General features: G+C 36.9%; 2 non-coding genes and 1 pseudogene across 2 annotated transcripts; 1 reads left to right on the top strand and 2 right to left on the bottom strand.

Annotated features, from left to right (window-relative positions):
* LOC111438538 overlaps nucleotides 1–5,048 on the bottom strand; it is a 14,603-nt pseudogene extending 9,555 nt beyond the window's left edge.
* Nucleotides 808–879, top strand: TRNAC-GCA. The gene has a single exon. It is a non-coding gene; the product is annotated as a tRNA-Cys (tRNA).
* An 11,840-nt stretch (nucleotides 5,049–16,888) lies between the features above and the next one.
* On the bottom strand, nucleotides 16,889–16,960 carry TRNAP-AGG. Its single transcript has one exon. It is a non-coding gene; the product is annotated as a tRNA-Pro (tRNA).
* Between the last annotated feature and the right edge of the window lie 2,873 nt (nucleotides 16,961–19,833).

Here is a 19,833-nt window from a genome sequence, read left to right as displayed (position 1 = left end):
AGTAAAAAAAAATTAAAAAAAAAAAAAAAAAAAGTATTATTTCCATTGTACCCTGTGTACACAAATTTTAAAGAAAATTGAAATAAAAAAACTATTAAAATTTATTCGAGAGTAAAATTTAGTTTTAGAAAAAAAAAATAATCTTGTTTCAAACAAAAAAATAATTTTGCTAGATAGAAGTAAATTTTGTTGTGGTTTGATTTTAAAATTCTACCTATAAAAGAAGTTGAAAACACCTTGGGAGATTACCTATGGGAGAGTTTCTAACAAAGTCTCTCTTCTCTCCTCTGTCTTCTCAAACTCATACTAATCCAACCAATTATTTGCATGGACTCAAAAGTTCAATTACCTCTAAAAGAAGTTGAAAACACCTTGTGAAAATCTGTAAGGATACTACCACCTCTAGCTTTGCAAAATCCACCAATTTATACAAAGTTGGTCCATAGCCGATTCGGTAGGGTCACTTTTGGACCGATAATCTGTAGAAGGGGTCACTAAGGTTGAGATCATACAAAATGGGTCCATAGCTCAATGTTAAAGCATTTGATTGCAGGTCAAGAGGTCACAAATTCGAACCTAGTTGGGCCCTTCTATCTTGGATAGAAATTTGTTACACTTTTTGGACCGACACTATGTCTAAGGGGTCACTAAGGTTAAAATCCTACAAAATGGATCCATGGCTCAGTGGTAGAGAATTTGACCAGTCACCCGTTTGAACTTGGTTGGACCCTTTTATTTTGGATACACTTTTTACACTTTTGGACTGACACTCTAGAAGGGGTCACTAAGGTCAAAATCATGCAAAATGGGTCCATAGCTCAGTGGTAGAGCATTTGACTGCAGATCAAGAGGTCACCAGTTCGAATCTGGTTGGGCCCTTTTATTTTGGATAGGCACTTTGTTCGATTTACTACCGACCATCGATTTACTCCCGACCACAGATAATCTAAAAGAAAAGAAATAAGAATAATTCCTACCACTTAAATAGTTCCAATAGACATGTTAGGCCGATTTTGTTTAAGAGAACCCACTACTTAAATTTAAATACCCACTACTTAAATTTAAATAGTTCCAATAGACATTGTTAGGCCGATTTTGTTTAGTAGAACCCACTACTTAAATTCCTACCACTTAAATAGTTCCAAGACATTGTTAGGCCGATTTTGTTCACGAATACTTAAGAATTTGATATTTATAGTTATAGTTGAGAATGAACCCACTACTTTAAGAATTTGATATTTATAGTTGTAGTTGAGAATGAACCCACTACTTGTACTTAGAACCCACTACTTAAATTCCTACCACCTTTGGTAAATAGTTCCAAGAGACATGAGATAGTTCCAATAGACATTGTTAGGCCGATTTTGTTCACGAATACTTAAGAATTTGATATTTATAGTTGTAGTTGAGAATTTGATATTTATAGTTGTAGTTGAACGCTCGCTACTTAAATTGATGAAGTGAAATCTTACAATAGAATCTAATAAAGCGTTTGTCCATTAGAATAGATTGGAATTAAATTGTTTATAGTTCGAGATAATAGTTGTATTCTTTAAGTCATTGAGACTAGTGTTACTAGTACTTGTTAGTATATTTAAGACTCATCCCTACCACCTGAAGTTTCTTTGATATTGTAGTTGGATCTACTAGTACTTGTTAGTATATTTAAGACTCATCCCTACCACCTGAAGTTTCTTTGATATTGTAGTTGGATCTATGAGACTCATCCCTTAGATGTGAAAGAGTAGTTATATCCAACATTCTTACTTGTGTGCCTCTTACAATACTCTCAACAAATGGATCGCTTGATCTATTCTACTCTACTTTACTTCCTCTTAATAACGGTGTGGTATTGACACAACTCATATGAATGATAATCATCACTTACATCCAAAACCAGAGTATAGTGGTCGACTATCGTCAAGGACCCATTCACCATTTCCATTCCTACCGACGGAAAAGTTTTATTACATTCATTTCTTTCTCCTTTCTAACTTCTTCAGTCTCACATTAAACTTTTTTTTATTTAAAAAGAAAAGAATTAAACGTGAAAAGGGAGAATGAAAGAAAAAAGAAAACCCTTAATTTTGAAAGCTTATCAAATACTCTTTGACCGATGTAAAGAAAGCTTGAGAATAATTTATTCTTGCGTCCCTCTTTGACACTTGTTGGATATATATCCGCCCTTCACATGTCGTATCATAATCATATCATATCGTAAAAACTTCGTGGTTATATCCTTCCCTAATTTATCATAGTCTTATCGTCCTTAGACATATCATAGTTGTGTCGTTACCTGAACGTACCTTAGTCATAACATTACAGGAAAGTATCGTAATGCTATCGTTCTATCAATCTATCATAATCCTATCTCTTTCTACCGATAACTTAATCGTATTGTTTTATGAATCAATCGTGACCATATCGTTTTTATCAATCTGTCATACCCATAGCACTTTGATACGTAATCAAACCATAACGTTTCATGAACATGTCTTACTCCTATCGTTTCATTACGTTTAGTGCATCCTCCTCGTATCCTATCTCAAATATACCATTGAACACATGGTACCATAAGTATTATCATACAATTCACATATTATAACATATCATAAGCATATGTATTCACAAACATTTCACACATATCAATACATATGACACTTCCAGAACCACGGGCATAGTTAACATCAAATATAACCGTACGGATGGTAAGGCCACCTACCTGATTAGCTTAGGCTGGTGTCCCCAATTTATCCTTAAGAAAGTTTGATTTGTCTTTTGTATTAAAGTCAACCTATATGAACATGACATCAATTTCAATCATTTCTCTAAATTTTATGATGCTCTAGTGTTAGATTTTATGATGCATGAGTAAAGTCTTTGAAATGTTTATATATCAAAACTATTTTAACACTTTCCAAATCTTGATTTTTGGATGTTTGTTTTTTTTTTTTTATTTTTTTTTTTACTTGTGTTCCTCATCTTACTTCTGGGTTTGTTACATTTTTTTTTAAATTATGTTAGCAATGAGCCAATTTAGTCAATTCATTTTTTTTTAATTTATGTTAGTCATTACTTTTGGCTAATTTAATCTATTTATTTTATTTTATTTTATTGCTATTGATTTATTTATTTATTTATTTATTTATTTATTTTTTGCTATTGATGACTATCTTTCTAAAACATACTAAATAAAACTAAATAATTGGTTAAAAGAGGATATGGGATATAACTTTAAGGATAAATCTCTTTCCATATGAAAATAACTCAGTCTCATGTCCATCTTTGCTACCATGTACTAAATTAAGGATTTTATTTCTCATTGGTCAAAACCGTCCTTAAAGCACAAAATTGAAGTTGTAGTTAGTCAATTATAATATTTGACATGCTAGTTTTCAAACTACTTTAAATGGTGTAAAGGAAGCATGAGAATAACTTAGTGTCACTAATTTGACACGTGTTGGGCATGTACTGAACACTTGTTAATACAATGGATACATTACAAATTTATAATCCATCGTATCAGATACTTGACTTTGAATATATTTTGAGAGTGAACCGTACATTAAGCTTTTTTTTAAGTATACAAATATATAAACTTATTTATATGAATTTATTTATAATATTTTATTGATAAATTTTTTGAAATAATTATTTTTAATTAATATATCATTGTCACATCGGTGTCCTAGTTTTTTAAGAATGACATGTTATGTTAGGAACAGAAAAAGAAAACTGCAAAGATCAGAAGAATTGGGAGAAATCTCTCATCCAATTGAAGAATGACTAAATCAAATCTAATTCAAATAACTAGTATCAAATCTAATCCAAATAACTCAATCAAATATAATGCTAACAATCCCTCCCTTAAACTAAACACGAATAGTAATCAGTTTATATCTACGACCTCATACTAAACATCCACCAGGTAACTTCATCAATTCCCATGTGCCATTTCTGTTTATTGCTCCAAATCCATGGCTTGCCTCCATTTCTCACTCTTCAATGCTTCTTTAAAGTTTACAAAGTTTGCAAGTTCAGTAGGGGTAAACATGGCTGAGCTTCATCATCTTCTTTACAAAAAAACTTCTCCTATTGCATAGTCTCTCATCCAGACTGCTTCATCAACATCTTCACAAAAATCTTCTCCTATTGAATAGTCTCTCATCCTGACTGGTGGTCTCTTATTCCTTGCCTTATTTGAGCTAGGAGAGCTTGCTTCAGCCAAAGAGCCTGATGAAATATTTTCCTATGCAGTATTTTCATCTGCCGCTTCTATATCATTATTTTCATCTGCAGCTTCTATATCATAGAGTTTGTAAGCTTTTGACTCTTCACTAACTCCCAGCAAAACATAACTCAAACGCTTATCATCTAATCTAGTTCTTTGAGCTGTCTCCTCTTTTTGTCTCTGAATTAACTCGAGCTCACAATGTTGTTCTTCTTCCTTCCGCTGTAGCTCCAGAATTAATCGTCGCTGTGCATTTTCTTCCCTTCTTCTATTCTCTTCCAGCATTTTATCTTGCTCTTCTCTCTCTTTTCGTACTTGTTCTTCTTTTTGTCTTGTAGCAGTAAGAGCGGCTTCTTTCTCTTTCTCAAGCTGCACATCAACATTATCAAACAACATCGTGCGACCTTTCTCTATTCACCTCCGTATTTCTAATTTGGTCTCTTCAGAGTTTAACCTTTCTTCAACCTTCTTCTGAATTAATTAATTCTTCCATCCTCCTAGTTGCATCTTCTTCTAACTTCTTCAACTCTGCTTCACGCCTTTTCTTCTCTTTTTCCTCTTTCTTAAGCTTCTCTATGGAATGATTCTGATCAAAGGATGCACGACTAGGACTAGAACTGGACGATTTGGGGAAAGAAGATAATGAGCAAGACCTACTTCTGCGTTGGCAGTTGAGGGAACTTGAACGACTGCTTCTCTTGGAATGGGTAGTGGAATGATAGGGGGAAGGACTTGGGTCCCTTCTGCTTCTCTGGCTATGGCGATAGGAATTGGAGCGGTGAGTGTACGATAGAGACCTTGAACCACTTCTCCCCATAAGTTTCAATTGAGTCTGAACGGCTGCTACAGGCTGCGATATAGCATGCAATACGAAATATCAACATTCGATTGACAGACATCTTTGTCTCCATGATTAAGCCTCTCTCAGGATGAAACACCTTGCATGTTCCATTTTGAAACAAAGAGGTAACCCCCTTTGCTTGCAATTTACCACTACTCAACAAATTGTTCCTCAAGTCTGGCACATAGAACACTCCTGTGATTATCATTATGATTCTATTCACTTCCAACCGTACATTACCCTTTCCGGTTACAACCATGCTTGAGTTGGTTCCCAGCTTCACTAAATCTTTGAAACTTCCATCAAAATCTGAAAAATATTCCTTCTTCCCACACATATGATTACTACATCCCGAGTCAAGGAACCACATATCTTCTCTATTGGCCTTATTCATATTCACGTAAGCCATCGGCGACATCTCTTCTCGATTCTCTGCATAGTTTGTCTCCTTCTTCTTGCTTTGACATTTCCATTGAAAATGTCCTAGCTTGTGACAGTTATTGCACTCTACTGTGGCCTTGTTAAAGGTTTGTCTGCCTCGTCCGGAATTGCTTTGACATTCCCATTGAAAATGTCCTAGCTTGTGACAGTTATAGCACTCCACTATGGCCTTGTTGAAGGTTTGTCTGCCTCATCCCCTCCCTCTGTCTCTAAAGCTTCCACGACCTTGGCTCCTTCCTCCAGCAGACTGCACAAGTGGACTCTCCATCGACATACTTTTATTATGACACACGTAGAAGACTGCTACTTCTAGTTTTAACTAGTTTAGAGCATGGCTCTAATACCAAAATGTTAGGAACAGAAAAGGAAAACTGGAAAGATCAGAAGAATTGGGAGAAATCTCTCATCCAATTGAAGAATGACTAAATCAAATCTAATTCAAATAACTAGATCAAATTTAATTCAAATAACTAGATCAAATCTAATCCAAATAACTCAATCAAATGCACCTTAGTTTCATTTATGACAAACTCATATGAAACATAATTGCATTAATAGTACTCAGAGTTGGAGTCTATAAGCATTTCATGAACTTCAGTGCAATTCATGCTTCATTAAAGATGAGATGAACTTTTGTTAGGTAAGGGGAACTTTAAATTACTTCGTTGTTAGGATCGATACCAGTTGTTAGGATCGCACAACAACGCACACGCTCGATCTAGATGAACACAAAGAGAAGGATAGAGAGAAGTTGCAAGGAGAACTCTGGCTAAAAGGATTTTTTATTGATGACTTCAGGCATGTACAACAAGAGAGTACAGAGAATAGAAAAGTCCATTTAAGAGCTTTACTGGACGGGATATATATATGGTTCAGTCTACTAAATATAGCTTTACCAGATTTAACCATTTACTATATATAGCTATGTACCATATATAGCTTTACCGGATATAGCCATTGACCAAGCTATAAATACAGGGAGCAGACTCCATAACTCAACAATTCTCCCACTTGGAGACTGATCCTACACCATACCAATTAGGGCTTTGCATAGCTTTAATTTTCCAACATCAACACATTTTGTCAACATATCTGCTGGATTCTTTGCACCCTCTATCTTCTCCAAACACATATCGCCTTCTTCCACTAACCTGCGAGTGAAATGGTACCGTCTTCTAATGTGTTTTGTTCTTGAATGATAGACTGGGTTTTTCACCAACTGTATGGCACTCTGACTATCTGTATAAAGGATCTTCTTGCACTGCTTCCGGCCTAATTCTTCTAGATAGTCTGTCATCCATATCATCTCCTTTCCAGCTTCAGCTATGGCCACGTACTCAGCTTCAGTAGATGAAAGAGCAACGCATTTCTGAAGCTTAGACATCCAACTCACTGCTGTTCCATCTATAGTGTAGATATACCCAGATGTGCTCTTGCTGGAGTCTACATCTCCACTCAGATCAGCATCCACAAAACCTTGCAGAACTACTTTGCCATTGCCATAACAAAGTGTAGTATTGGATGTACCTCTCAGATATCTTAGAAGCCACTTCACAGCTTCCCAATGTTCCTTCCCTGGATTTGCCATGTACTTGCTAACAACTCCCACTGCATGTGTTATGTCAGGTCTAGTGCAGACCATAGCATACATCAAACTCCCAACTGCAGAAGCGTACGGAACTGATGCCATGTGCTCACGTTCCTCAACTGTCTTGGGAGATTGCCCCTTTGACAATTTAATATGATTTGCCAAGGGGGTAGTCCTGGGTTTTGCGTTATTCATCTTGAATTTGGACAACACCTTCTCAATGTACTGCTCTTGGGATAGTTTTAATGTGCCAGCGGATCTATCTCGAGAAATCCTCATCCCAAGGATCTGCTTCGCTGCACCTAAATCTTTCATCTCAAATACTGAAGACAAGCTTGCCTTCAGGTGGTTTATCTCCCTCATACTTGATCCAGCAATTAGTATATCATCCACATACAGGAGTAGAAACACATAAGAATCAGTGTATTTCTTGAGGTAGCAACACTGATCCTTTTCACTTCTGTGGAAACCACTCTTGCTCATGAAGGAGTCAAACTTCTTGTACCATTGTCTCGGTGCTTGTTTCAGTCCATACAAGCTCTTATTGAGCTTACACACCATGTGCTCCTTGCTTGGAGCTGCAAATCCTTCGGGTTGTTGCATATAGATCTCCTCGTCTAGATCTCCATGTAAAAATGCCGTTTTTACATCCATTTGCTCAAGGTGCAAATTCTCCGATGCAACAATACTCAGTAGAATTCGGATAGTAGTTAATTTCACAACTGGAGAAAAGATCTCAGCATAATCAATGCCTTTTCTTTGTGAATATCCTTTAACTACTAACCGAGCCTTAAACCTCCTTCTTCCATCTGGTTCAACCTTGATTTTGAACACCCATTTGTTCAACAGAGCTCTCTTTCCTGTAGGCAACTCAGTCAGCACCCACGTATTATTCCTTTCAAGTGAGCTCATCTCATCATCCATGGCTTGCTCCCACTTAGTTGAATCTTCCACTTGTAGGGCCTCATCAAAGGACTCTGGTTCTCCTTCGTCAGTCAGCAACAGATAGTGTAATGAGGTTGAATATCTGTCTGGTGCTCTGGTAGTTCTGGATGATCTTCTCAACACCTGTTCAGGTGCAACTTGCTCCACGTCTGGTTCTTCAGCAATAGGATCAGCCACGTCTGGTTCTTCAGCAATAGGATCAGGAGTTTCTTGAGCTTCTGTTGTACCATCACTGTGTGAATTTTCTTGCCACTCAAATTCAACTCCCACTTGCTTCGTAGTCTCAGAGTTTATCTTCTCTCTGTCCTTGTACATGACATTTTCATCAAAGGTCACATCACAGTGTCTTAGGATCTTCATATTTTTCTCATCCCAAAACCTATACCCGAACATGTCAGAGCCATAGCCTATGAAGTAGCATTTCACAGCCTTAGCATCAAGCTTATCTCTCTTCTCTGGATCAACATGAACATATGCAGTACAGCCAAAGGTTCTCAAGTGAGAGTACTTGAGTTCTTTTCCTGTCCATACTTCTTCGGGCAATTTGAACTTCAAGGATACTGACGGCCCTCTATTAATCAAATATGCTGCTGTGTTCACAGCATCAGCCCAGAATGCCTTTGGCAATCCAGAATGAATCCTCATGCTTCTTGCTCGCTCATTCAAGGTTCTGTTCATCCTTTCTGCAATACCATTTTGTCTTGCCTTACCGGGAATTGTTCTTATTAATCTAATTCCCTCAGCTGCACAAAATGTTATAAACTCTGATTTGTTGTACTCTCCTCCATTGTCAGACCTCAGGCATTTGATCTTCAAGCCGGTCTGATTTTCAACTTCAGCTTTCCACTTCTTGAAGGTGGTAAACACATCTGACTTATGTTTCAGAAAGTAAACCCATACCTTCCTGCTGAAGTCATCGATGAAGGTGACGTAGTACCTTGATCCACCAAGTGATGAAACTGGAGATGGTCCCCAGACGTCTGTATGGACCATTTCCAACCGCACTTTCTTCGGTTCTCTGGCAGCCTTTGTGAAACTAACTCGTTTCTGTTTGCCCATAACGCAGCTCTCACAAAGACCCATATCAACAGATTTTAAGCCTTCTAAAGCTCCTTTCGCAGTGAGCATCTTCATTCCTTTGACGCTCATATGTCCAAGTCTATTGTGCCATAGACTTGAATTGGAAGCACTCTCAGCAGCAGCAGTCATGTTTATACACTCTGCAGTAGTGTATAAGGTTCCAGATTTTGTGCCACGCGCAACAACCATGGCGCCCTTCACAATCTTCCAGGAACTCTTTCCAAACTCTGCTGCATAGCCTGTGCTATCCAACTGACCAATAGAGATCAGGTTCTTCTTGAGACCAGGAATGTATCTGACATCTTGTAATGTCCATTGATTTCCTGCTGGAGTTTGTATGGAGACATCTCCCTTTCCTTCAATCTCCAAGGTTTTATTGTCGGCAAGATACACCTTCCCGAAATTTCCTGATTTGAAATTTCGAAACAATTCCTTACTTGGAGACGAATGGAAAGATGCACCTGAATCCAAAATCCAGGATTCAGCTGGGCTATCCACACTAAGGATTAAAACGTCCTCAGCATCTTCTGTTGTGTATATAGAATCATCATCATCTTCAGATTTATGATTCTGCTTCTTCTTTAGCTTTGTACAATCTGTCCGAAAGTGTCCTTTTCCCCCACAGCTCCAACACGTTACGTTGGGTTTGTTTGGAGATTTTCCCCGGTTCTTTGATTTTGAACGCCCATGTTTGTTTGAGCTCTTTGATTTGCTTCTTCCCCTTCGATCAACACTGAGAGCATTGCCTGATGAATCTCCAGTTTCCCGTTTGCGAATACTTTCGCTGAGAACTACATCTCGAATTTCATCAAACTTCAGTTTATCAGATCCTCGGGAACTGCTGATTGCGGCAACAACAGTATCCCATGACTCGGGTAAGGATGACATCAAAATCAACGCTTTAATTTCATCTTCGAAATTAATTTCCACCGAACCCAGTTGACTTATGATCATATTGAATTCATTTATATGATCCGCAACACGTCCACCTTCAGACATCTGTAGATTGAACAATCTACGCATCAAATACACCTTGTTCATAGCCGACGGTTTTTCATACATATTTGACAGCGCCTTCATCAGATCTGACGTTGTCTTCTCCTTGATGATGTTAAACGCCACGTTTCTGGATAGCGTCAACCGGATCATCCCTAAGGCTTGTCGATCCTTGAGCTTCCACTGTTCCGTGGTCATGGTATCCGGCTTCACCCCCAACAGAGGTTCGTGAAGATCTTTCTGGTACAGATAATCTTCAATCTGCATCTTCCAGAAACCGAAATCGGATCCATCGAACTTCTCAATTCCAATCTTTGAACTTTCCATCTTCACAGATCGTGGTGAATTTTGCCTTGCTCTGATACCAGTTGTTAGGATCGATACCAGTTGTTAGGATCGCACAACAACGCACACGCTCGATCTAGATGAACACAAAGAGAAGGATAGAGAGAAGTTGCAAGGAGAACTCTGGCTAAAAGGATTTTTTATTGATGACTTCAGGCATGTACAACAAGAGAGTACAGAGAATAGAAAAGTCCATTTAAGAGCTTTACTGGACGGGATATATATATGGTTCAGTCTACTAAATATAGCTTTACCAGATTTAACCATTTACTATATATAGCTATGTACCATATATAGCTTTACCGGATATAGCCATTGACCAAGCTATAAATACAGGGAGCAGACTCCATAACTCAACAATCATGTGTGGAGCTTCAATTACTATATGCTAGTTATAATCTTTAGGATTGACTAATTGGACACGAATTCATGGATTTAGGGAAATTTTTGTGTAATTATCAACCACAACTTATGTTTTCAAATTTTTAGGACATAATTTAGGTAGTTGTTTTTATGAGTCGTAAACTTGTTTCTTTGCATAATATGGATTTAGTTCAACTATTATTATTGATAAGATGGAGAAAGAAATTGTCTTTGAATTGAGTAATAGACCTAGGTTCATCGTTGTTGTCTTTTAACTTGTGATTTTGCAAAAAGCTTAACTAATATGAACTGTCATGTCACAAGAACTTTTAAATCAAGAATATACCCTACACATCATTCAAGATGGCAATAAAATGGAGTTAAATTGAACGCACTTTAGTTTCATGTTTGGCGTGTTCAAGATAAAACATAATTGTATTAATGATATTGAGCCTGGAGTCTATAAGAATTTAATGATCTTAAGAGAAATTCCTGTTTTATGAGAGGATACCAACATTATTTAAGGTACTAGGAGTTCAAGAATCTGGATTTGAATCTGGTTAAGGAACGGTAAGATCTGAAAGTTTTGAATTCTAGACCAAAATTTATCATTGAGATGAGGGAGCCTTCAAAGGTTGTGCACTCACAGATGGGGTTGTTATGTAGCCTTAGTCTATCTTTGTGTTTGAGTTTTTTTTGTACTTTTTTTTTTTTTTTGTAATTGTATCCCAAACACTTTTTTTTTTTGTTTGGATAAATTTAATCTAATTTTATATTTAATGTTGTGTTGTTTTCTCAATCTCATTTTAATTTTACAACATTTTCTTATTTTATATTAATTTACTTTTATTTTTATTTGTTTTCACTCTCAATTTTAGTTTCTTATTGAGTTTTGAACCCTTAAAATTTGGGTTGTGACAGATTGGTATTAGAGCAGCAAGATTTTAAATTCTATAGATTTTTCTTAGGATAAAGAGTCGTATATCTCTATGACTCAACTCGATGACACGTCTCTCCACGACCAATTAAGCAATCTAACCCTATTTTGTAGTATATGATATGTTGTAAAACTTGTATGTTTTGATTTTCGTGGTAGTTATAAAATGTCTTTGGACGTTAAAGAGTGAACGTTAACTATATAAGACAATACTGGATCAACATTATAGTGTCTAAATATGGTGAGGAGGAAAAGAGTGGTCATGAGATATCTGACTAGCCTTAGGAAAATAGAGAGTTGTCGTTGCACAGTGTGAGGCATCTAATCCATGAAATTTTGGTACTAGAAATGAAGAAACTGGAGATGGTCCCCAACTGTATGTATGGACCATTTCCAATCGCACTTTTTTTAGTTCCCTGGCAGCGTCAACCAGATTAACCCTACGGCGTGACAATCCTTGAGCTTCCACTCCTCCGTGGTCATGGTATCCAACTTCACCCCCAAAATGGGTTCTTGAATTTCTTTCTCGTATAGATAATCTTCAATCTGCATCTTCTAGAAACTGATAACGAATCCATCAAACTTTTCAATTCCAGTCTTTGAACTTTCCATCTTCACAGATTGTGGTGAATCTCTCTCCTCACTCTGATACCAGTTATTAGAATCACACAACAATGCACACACTTGATATAAATGAACAGAAAGAACATGATAGAGAAAATGTAAGAAGAAATATTGACTAATGGTTAAGGTCAGATCAACTTTGAGTTCAAAGCAACAAGAACCAAAGACTGGTGCGAAAATTCTATGAACTAGTCGAAGTTGTCCACAAGATTAGGAAGACATCATATAGAATCCAATTGCTCCTATGGATACAGACTAACCCTGATGTCCACATCAGTAACTTGAAACATTATTATTTCGACCAAGAAAACATCAAATAAAAGCAGGTGGTATGACGTCAAGCAAAGAAGAAATTGTTTCAAGCGAAGAAAGTAGAAAAGACACCAACAGAGAAGACTTGAAGAGTTAACAAACCGAGAAGTAATTTTCAACAGCTCCTAGTAGGTTGGAAAAGACTCCTCAATGCTGAGATCAGCTAGAAGCGTGTCGCGAGACCTAAAGTCAGCCTCATCCTACAACGTTGAGTTTATGAAGAACAAGTTGATAGAGATATTGACAAATTGTATAAGGGCAGATGTCGCGGTCATGATTGGCCAAGGCGTGTTGCCTGTGGCTGCATGTTAGATGTCTCAGCTATTCTTGTAAACAATTTGTGGTTCATGGTGGCATGCTCATTCCAAACCCCTTTTACTTGCTTTCATCTTAGATAGGCCTTTACTATTATTGTTGTGCCAATACGGGGTGTATGATTAGTCCTCAAAATCATATCTACACCCATCAGGACTAAAATGTCCCAAAATGTACTATAGGAGAACGTGACCAGTTGTTGTTTCTTCACTTGTAGCTTATAACATTGCTTTATTTGAAATTTTTTTTAACGTATTTTCTCGCTCACGTTTTCTAAAATATTTCTTCTAAATGGGATTCGAGCATACACTGCTATTGTTCGTTCAATCTTAATTTTGCATGGTTGACTTGTTCATTGGATTAGAACAAATGTCACATAATCATTGTCTCACTGCTCCATGAGTGCGATTGTGACACTTGTCTTCCGTTCAATTGTGGGCCGCATCTTGTGACTAGTTATGTGAGTTTGACCTGGAGAATACGTGTAGGTTGAAAAAGAAATGGTTGGATGCGGACTGCGAATAAGGGTTGGGCCACGGAAGGTTTGTTTTTTTTACCACATATGGACTTTGGGCTAGTGAGTCTTAAATTTTGGTTTGAAAAATTTTGGTTCATTTTTTAGTTCAAACGAACCCAAATTAAACCTCCTAGTTCCTTCTTCCTTGCACGACTCACTATTAATTAAACCCAAATTAAGCATACCAGGTAGGGAAAGAAAGGCTGCTCGATCACCTGTAAGGTCAACCCTCAACGGCGAGCTCACCATGCAATGCTATAAGTCCGATAGAAGTCCAAGGTTTCGTCGACTACAGACCAGGAAGCTCTTGGAGGAGCTAACATGAAATGAGAAATACATTCGATTACGGCAACTAATAGATAGCAAACTTTTTGGTAGAAACTGAATGATCCCTTGGCTCGGGCAAGAAAAGGAAAAGGTAGTCGTACTCCTACCTTTTCCGTAGGACAATAGGAAAGTTTAAGCTGAAAGATTGAATCACACCTGGTAAGAAAGGCGGGCTTAGCAGGTTTCTCCAAACGTATAAACAAAAAGAGGAAGCAACTGTTCCTAAAGAGGATACCGATACGCATACATTCTCTCATGGAAGAACCTAGCTGAACCGGATCAAAGGTCCTAACCTAGTTCGACTGACCTTCTTTGGTTGGCCCCTGCCCCTTGTAATAAGGTCAACCCGTACCTGCCTTTTCCTTTCGTTTATCGAGATAGCTTACCAGCTCTTTCGGCTCATAGCAGCAGTATGAAAAGCGGAATCCTCATCTTGAGTCGAGTCCGCATTGCCATGCGAATCGACATCGGCCAAACCAAAAGCTCCTATTTTTTCTTTAACGAAAGTGGATCTAACAGTTTCGATAAAACCAACCTCTTTTAAAGAAGGGGTCGCTCTGCCTTGATCACCGTGGACATATGCAGCTCCCGCTTTACCTTTTCCTACCGTGAAAAGAAAAGTTCCCTCACGATAGGACCTCCCAGCTCCCGAACATCTTTCTATCAATCGAGAGAGGTATAGAATAGTACACCAAACGAACAAGACAAGAATGGACTCATAAGATGTGCTGTCAGGGAAGCGATTTCATTTGTGTTATCCGCCAAGGAAATGATCAAGGAATTCTCTATACACGGCTGAGAGATGACCGTATTGTTGCACATCCTGAATAAAGTATCATAGGCAAGCGAAGCTTTTGAAAATGAAAGCGTGTGGAACTCAGATCCAGTCGTCGATTCGTAAACTTCGGATCTGATCTTCCTTTCGTCTCCGGGTGACTAAGAGAGAATTTAGGCCTGGCGTGCATCCAATTTGGTCAACAATAAGGTACAAAGCGGATTGATTAAATGGGCTTGAAGTTCCATTATCGTTAGGTCGAAGATCTATTCTAGGTTTAGTGCACTTTTGTAGTTGTGAATGTTTCCGTAATCGAATGTCTTTCTCATTCGACATTCTCTCTTACCAAGCACTCATATTCACCGGGGTTGAGGAGACAGTCCGTGGGCTAATTGGGTTTCGAGACTGCGTATACGCGAAAAGAGCTCACTTTCAACTTTCTCCTCGACGTTTTGTGCCCGATTCTGGTTCAGGAAAGGGTCTGATCTCTTTCATTGGAGCACATTGATGCTAAAGGAGTCTTCGGAACTGGTGGAGAGGCTATGATGACTTCAGGCTATTCAAATAGCATGACTGATACAACAAAGAAAGGGTTTCTAAGTCACACTAGTGGAATAGCTTTTTCAAAATAATTATCTCGATATATGATACCAAAAACCTGTCTGATGACTGATAAGGTAAGGGGTTTCAAAAGACAAAAGAATGACAATTCTATGTGTGATAGAAAAGAAGATCTTCTTTTTTTTTTTAGTGTGCGCGGTTCGCCTTTCTTTCTGACTACGGATAGGCTATGGGGCTTTGCACTTTGGACCTTTAGAATACCACATTAAGGTGACAGGATTCGAACATATGGCTCTCTGAAGCTTCTTCATCAGTTATTTGGGCGCATCTTTCTTAAAAGGATTGTGACGACAGATGACCTATGTGACGACAGCGGACAACATGCCTGCCTTCCTGACCACGGATAGACTACGGGGCTTTGCACTTCAGCCCCTGAAAATACCACATCAAGGTGACAGGATTCGAACCTATGGCTCTTTGAAACTTCTTCATCGGTTATTTGGGCGCATCTTCCTTAAAAGGATTGTGACAACAGCGGACAACATAATGAAAAGTTCCTAGAAAGAATACAATTGAACAATTTGTGTAATAATACTCTTTTTGACCTTTTGAAGTCCGGCTCGAGACAATGAAAAGTTCCTAGAAAGAATACAATTGAACAATTTGTTTTGACTTTTTGAAGTCCGGCTCGAGACAATGAAAAGTTCTTAGAAAGAATACAATTGTGTAATATGACTTTTTGAAGTCCGGCTCGATACGATCTTTATTCTGCCAAGAATATGTTTCATTCTCTATTCTCATCTTCTTGGTTCAATGTTTAAAAACCACATTTTAAATCATATTATCTTGCATAATTCATATAATATTGTTTTATTCTGCCAAGAATATGTTTCATTCTCTATTCTCATCTTCTTGGATCAATGTTTAAAAACCACATTTTAAATCATATTATCTTTCATAATTCATATAATATTGTTGGTGGCATTTTAAGAATTGAACGTGAGACCTCTCAAGGTCAAAACGATAATCATACCCACTTAGACCAAATGCCTTTGTAATAGATCTATAATTCTTAGTTGCTAGTCTATATATGAAATTTATATAAGTAGAAGGTGTGTATTGCCACGCATTCCTTTGGGTTAGGCCCCATTGATAACTATTTTGTTTTTTTTGTTTTTTTTTTTTATGGGCATTCCAAGAATCAACTCAAGACCTCTTGCACCCAAAGCAAGAATCATACCACTAGACCAAATGCCCTTATTATGAAATATATATTAAGTTGTTTATGGAATGTATCATAATTATTTAATTTATTTTCTTTGTTAATGAAATTCGTGAGCAATTATTATTATATCTTTTAGATCTAAACCGCTGTTAAATTATTTACATAGGGTTTGCGATAATTACTGTAGAGAGAAGAAAAAAAAAATAGAAGTTATTTTATTTACATAGGGTTTTAGATCTAGTGTAAGTTTTAGTTTGATAGTTCCATTTGAGACATATATCGTGGAGTACACAAGTAAATGATATTAAGAGCATTATCATTAAATGACAATACACTAGGTTGAGACATATATCGTGGAGTACACAAGTAAATGATATTAAAAGAGCATTATCATTAAATGATAATACACTAGGTTGCTGCTGAATTGCTTTCTCTGAGGCTCATCTTTTGAGAAATGAACATAGGGGCACATTCCGAGAATTAAACTCGGGACCTCTCGCACCCTAAGCGAGAATCATACCACTAGACCAAATGCCCTTTCTAAAAAAAATGCAATATTTTAAACTCCTACTCAATATATTTTTTTCTCTCAAGTTTGAAATCTATTTTCTTGAGCAGTTGTTGGACTATAAAACAAAAAGTTGATGGTCTAGTATTTTACTTGTAAATAAGGCATGTAATATTGAATTGTTCTAATATGCAAGTGTTATCAAATAAATTACAACCCAACAAATGAATCAAACTAATCAGTTTGGGTTGGGTTGGATTTATTCGGCTCAGTTCATCAGTTTGTTTGATTTAATTCTTCTATTTTGCTTCGTATGACAAAAAAATAAAGTTGTATTCAATGTACCATAGTTTGATTTATGACAAACTCATATGAAATATAATTGCATTAATAGTACTAAGAGTTGGAGTCTATAAACATTTCATGAACTTAAGTGCAACTCATGCTTCATTAAAAACGAGATAAACTTTAGTTAAGTAACTGGAACTTTAAATTACTTCATGTGGAGCTTCAATTACTTGATGTTAGCTACTATCTTTAGGATTTACTAATTGGACACGAGTTCTTGGATTTAGGGTATTGTTTTATGGAATTTTCAACTACAACTTATGTTTTCAAATTTTTATGTCATAATTTAGGTAGTGGTTGTATATTATTGAAGGCTATAATTGTAATCTATGTTGTATGACAATAAAATTTGTTTAGATGAAATTTTAGTTAAAGTTGCATATTTTACTTCTTGCTAGTAAAAAATTTGTTTCTTAACATAATATGAATTTAGTTACAGAGTTATTAGGAATAAGATGGAGAAAGAAATTTTCTTTAAAATAATAAACAGACCCAAGTTGATCTTTGTTGTTGTCTAATTGTGATTTTGCAAAAAGCTTAACTAATATGAAATATCAAGGTAAATCAAGAATATATCCTACACGTCATTCAAGATGACAATAAAATGGAGTTAAATTGAACCCAGTTTTATTTTCATGTTTAGTAGGTTCAAGATGAAGCATAATTGTATTAATGATATTAAAGAGAAATTTGTGTTTTATTAGAAGAGACCAACTTCATTTAAGGTACTAGGAGTTTAAACTACTTCCATTGTAATTTCAATCACTCCACAATGATTACAAATTTAGGGTTGGCTAATTGGATATCAATTATCAACTTTAGGTTATAATTTAGGTAGTAGCCATTATAATATTAATGAGCATAAGAGTTACAATTCTTCCATGGACCATATGTGTTATAGTTAAATGAATATATATATATATATATATATATTATGTATGTCGAGGTTTGGGTAATGCACAAAGTAGTAAGGAACACAATTGTCAACTATAGAGCCACCCACAACTCATGATGGAGACCGATGCAAAATATTTTAACATCCTTTGGCATCAAGATACAGGAAAGATGAACGCCGTTTGGAAGCTTTACCTGTCTTAAGAGTCACAATGAGAACTTTAATCAAGCTGGAGCCTTGGACTAGGCAAAATTTTTAGTGATAGTTGAAATGGATGACTTCGACATCGTGTCAGGAATGAACGCTCTGCTGAAACACAAAGTCAGTTACATGCCCCTAGCAAAATGTCTAGTAGTAATGGAGTCTAACCCGACGACCATTCAGAAAAACATCCATCAATCAAGAGGGTTGAAAATGATGTCGATACTACAGTTGAGAAAGAATCATAGCCATGATGAATCTACGCTTGCTGCTATTGTTGTAATTGAAAAGGGGAGCTCGAGTGAACACCACGACGTAAAGGGGAGCCAACCTCAATAGAAACCTTGTTGCCAGTACATGAACACCACGACGTAAAACAAGGTCAGATAATGGATTTATCCCCACCAGGAGAGACAAAAACAAGGTCAGATACTGAAGAAGGGAGACAGAAACAAACCACTGAAGCAACACGTGTTCACACAGAAATATCATCTAGACGGATGAAGAGAAGGGTCAGTCGGAAGCGTCAACCACAATAATTTCAAGAAAAATAAAGAGTTCATATAAGTTAAGTTCAAATAACTTCGAGTTCAAAGCAACAAGAACCAAAGACTGGTGTGAAAAATACTATGGACTAGTTAAAATTATCCATAAGATTACGAAGACATCATATAGAATCCAATTGCTCTTATGGATGCGGACTAACCTTGTTGTCCGCGTTAGTAACTTGAAACGTTATTATTTCTACCAAGAAGACATCAAGCAGAAGCAGGTGGTATGACGTCATACAAATAAGAAAAAGTTTCAAGCGAAGAAAGTAGGAAAGACACGAACATAGAAGACATGAAGACTCAACAAACAGAGAAGTGATTTTCAACAGCACCTAGTAGGTTGGAAGAGACTCCTCATTATGAGATCAGCTGGAAGCGCATCGAGAGACCTAAAGTCTGCCTCATCTAATAAATTGTGTGGGGGCAGATGTCACAGTCATGATTGCCCAAGGCGTGTTGCCTGTGGTCGCATGTTGCATGTCTCAACAATTCTTGTAAACGATTTGTTGTCCAAGGCGGTTATTTGGGCAATGTTATTGTTTACCGATTATTTAGGCGACATGCCTTGAGCAATCATGACCGTCACAATTGGCTAAGACATTTCTTGTTCATATGTTATTGTTGTCCCAGAGACTCCTCATTATGAGGTCATGATATGCTAAGACATTTAAAGAAGTTTTACCTAGGGCAACTTCTATCACAATCCTCTTCTTGCTCTCTGAAACTTCTTTAAATGTTATTGTTCACTGGTTATTTGGGCGCATCTTCCTTAAAGGATTGTGATGACAGATGACCTAGGTAAAACTTCTATTGGGAGATCAGTGCAATAGAGAATCTGTGTCCCTTTCCTAAAACCTTCAGCGGACAACATAACAAAGAGTTCCTAGAAAAAATATCATAGAACAAT

Source organism: Cucurbita moschata, unplaced genomic scaffold, assembly GCF_002738365.1.
Source record: "Cucurbita moschata cultivar Rifu unplaced genomic scaffold, Cmos_1.0 Cmo_Scf00077, whole genome shotgun sequence".
NCBI classification, from domain to species: domain Eukaryota; kingdom Viridiplantae; phylum Streptophyta; class Magnoliopsida; order Cucurbitales; family Cucurbitaceae; genus Cucurbita; species Cucurbita moschata.
Note: the sequence above shows the minus strand (reverse complement) of the source record. Positions and strands in the feature narration are given on the sequence as shown.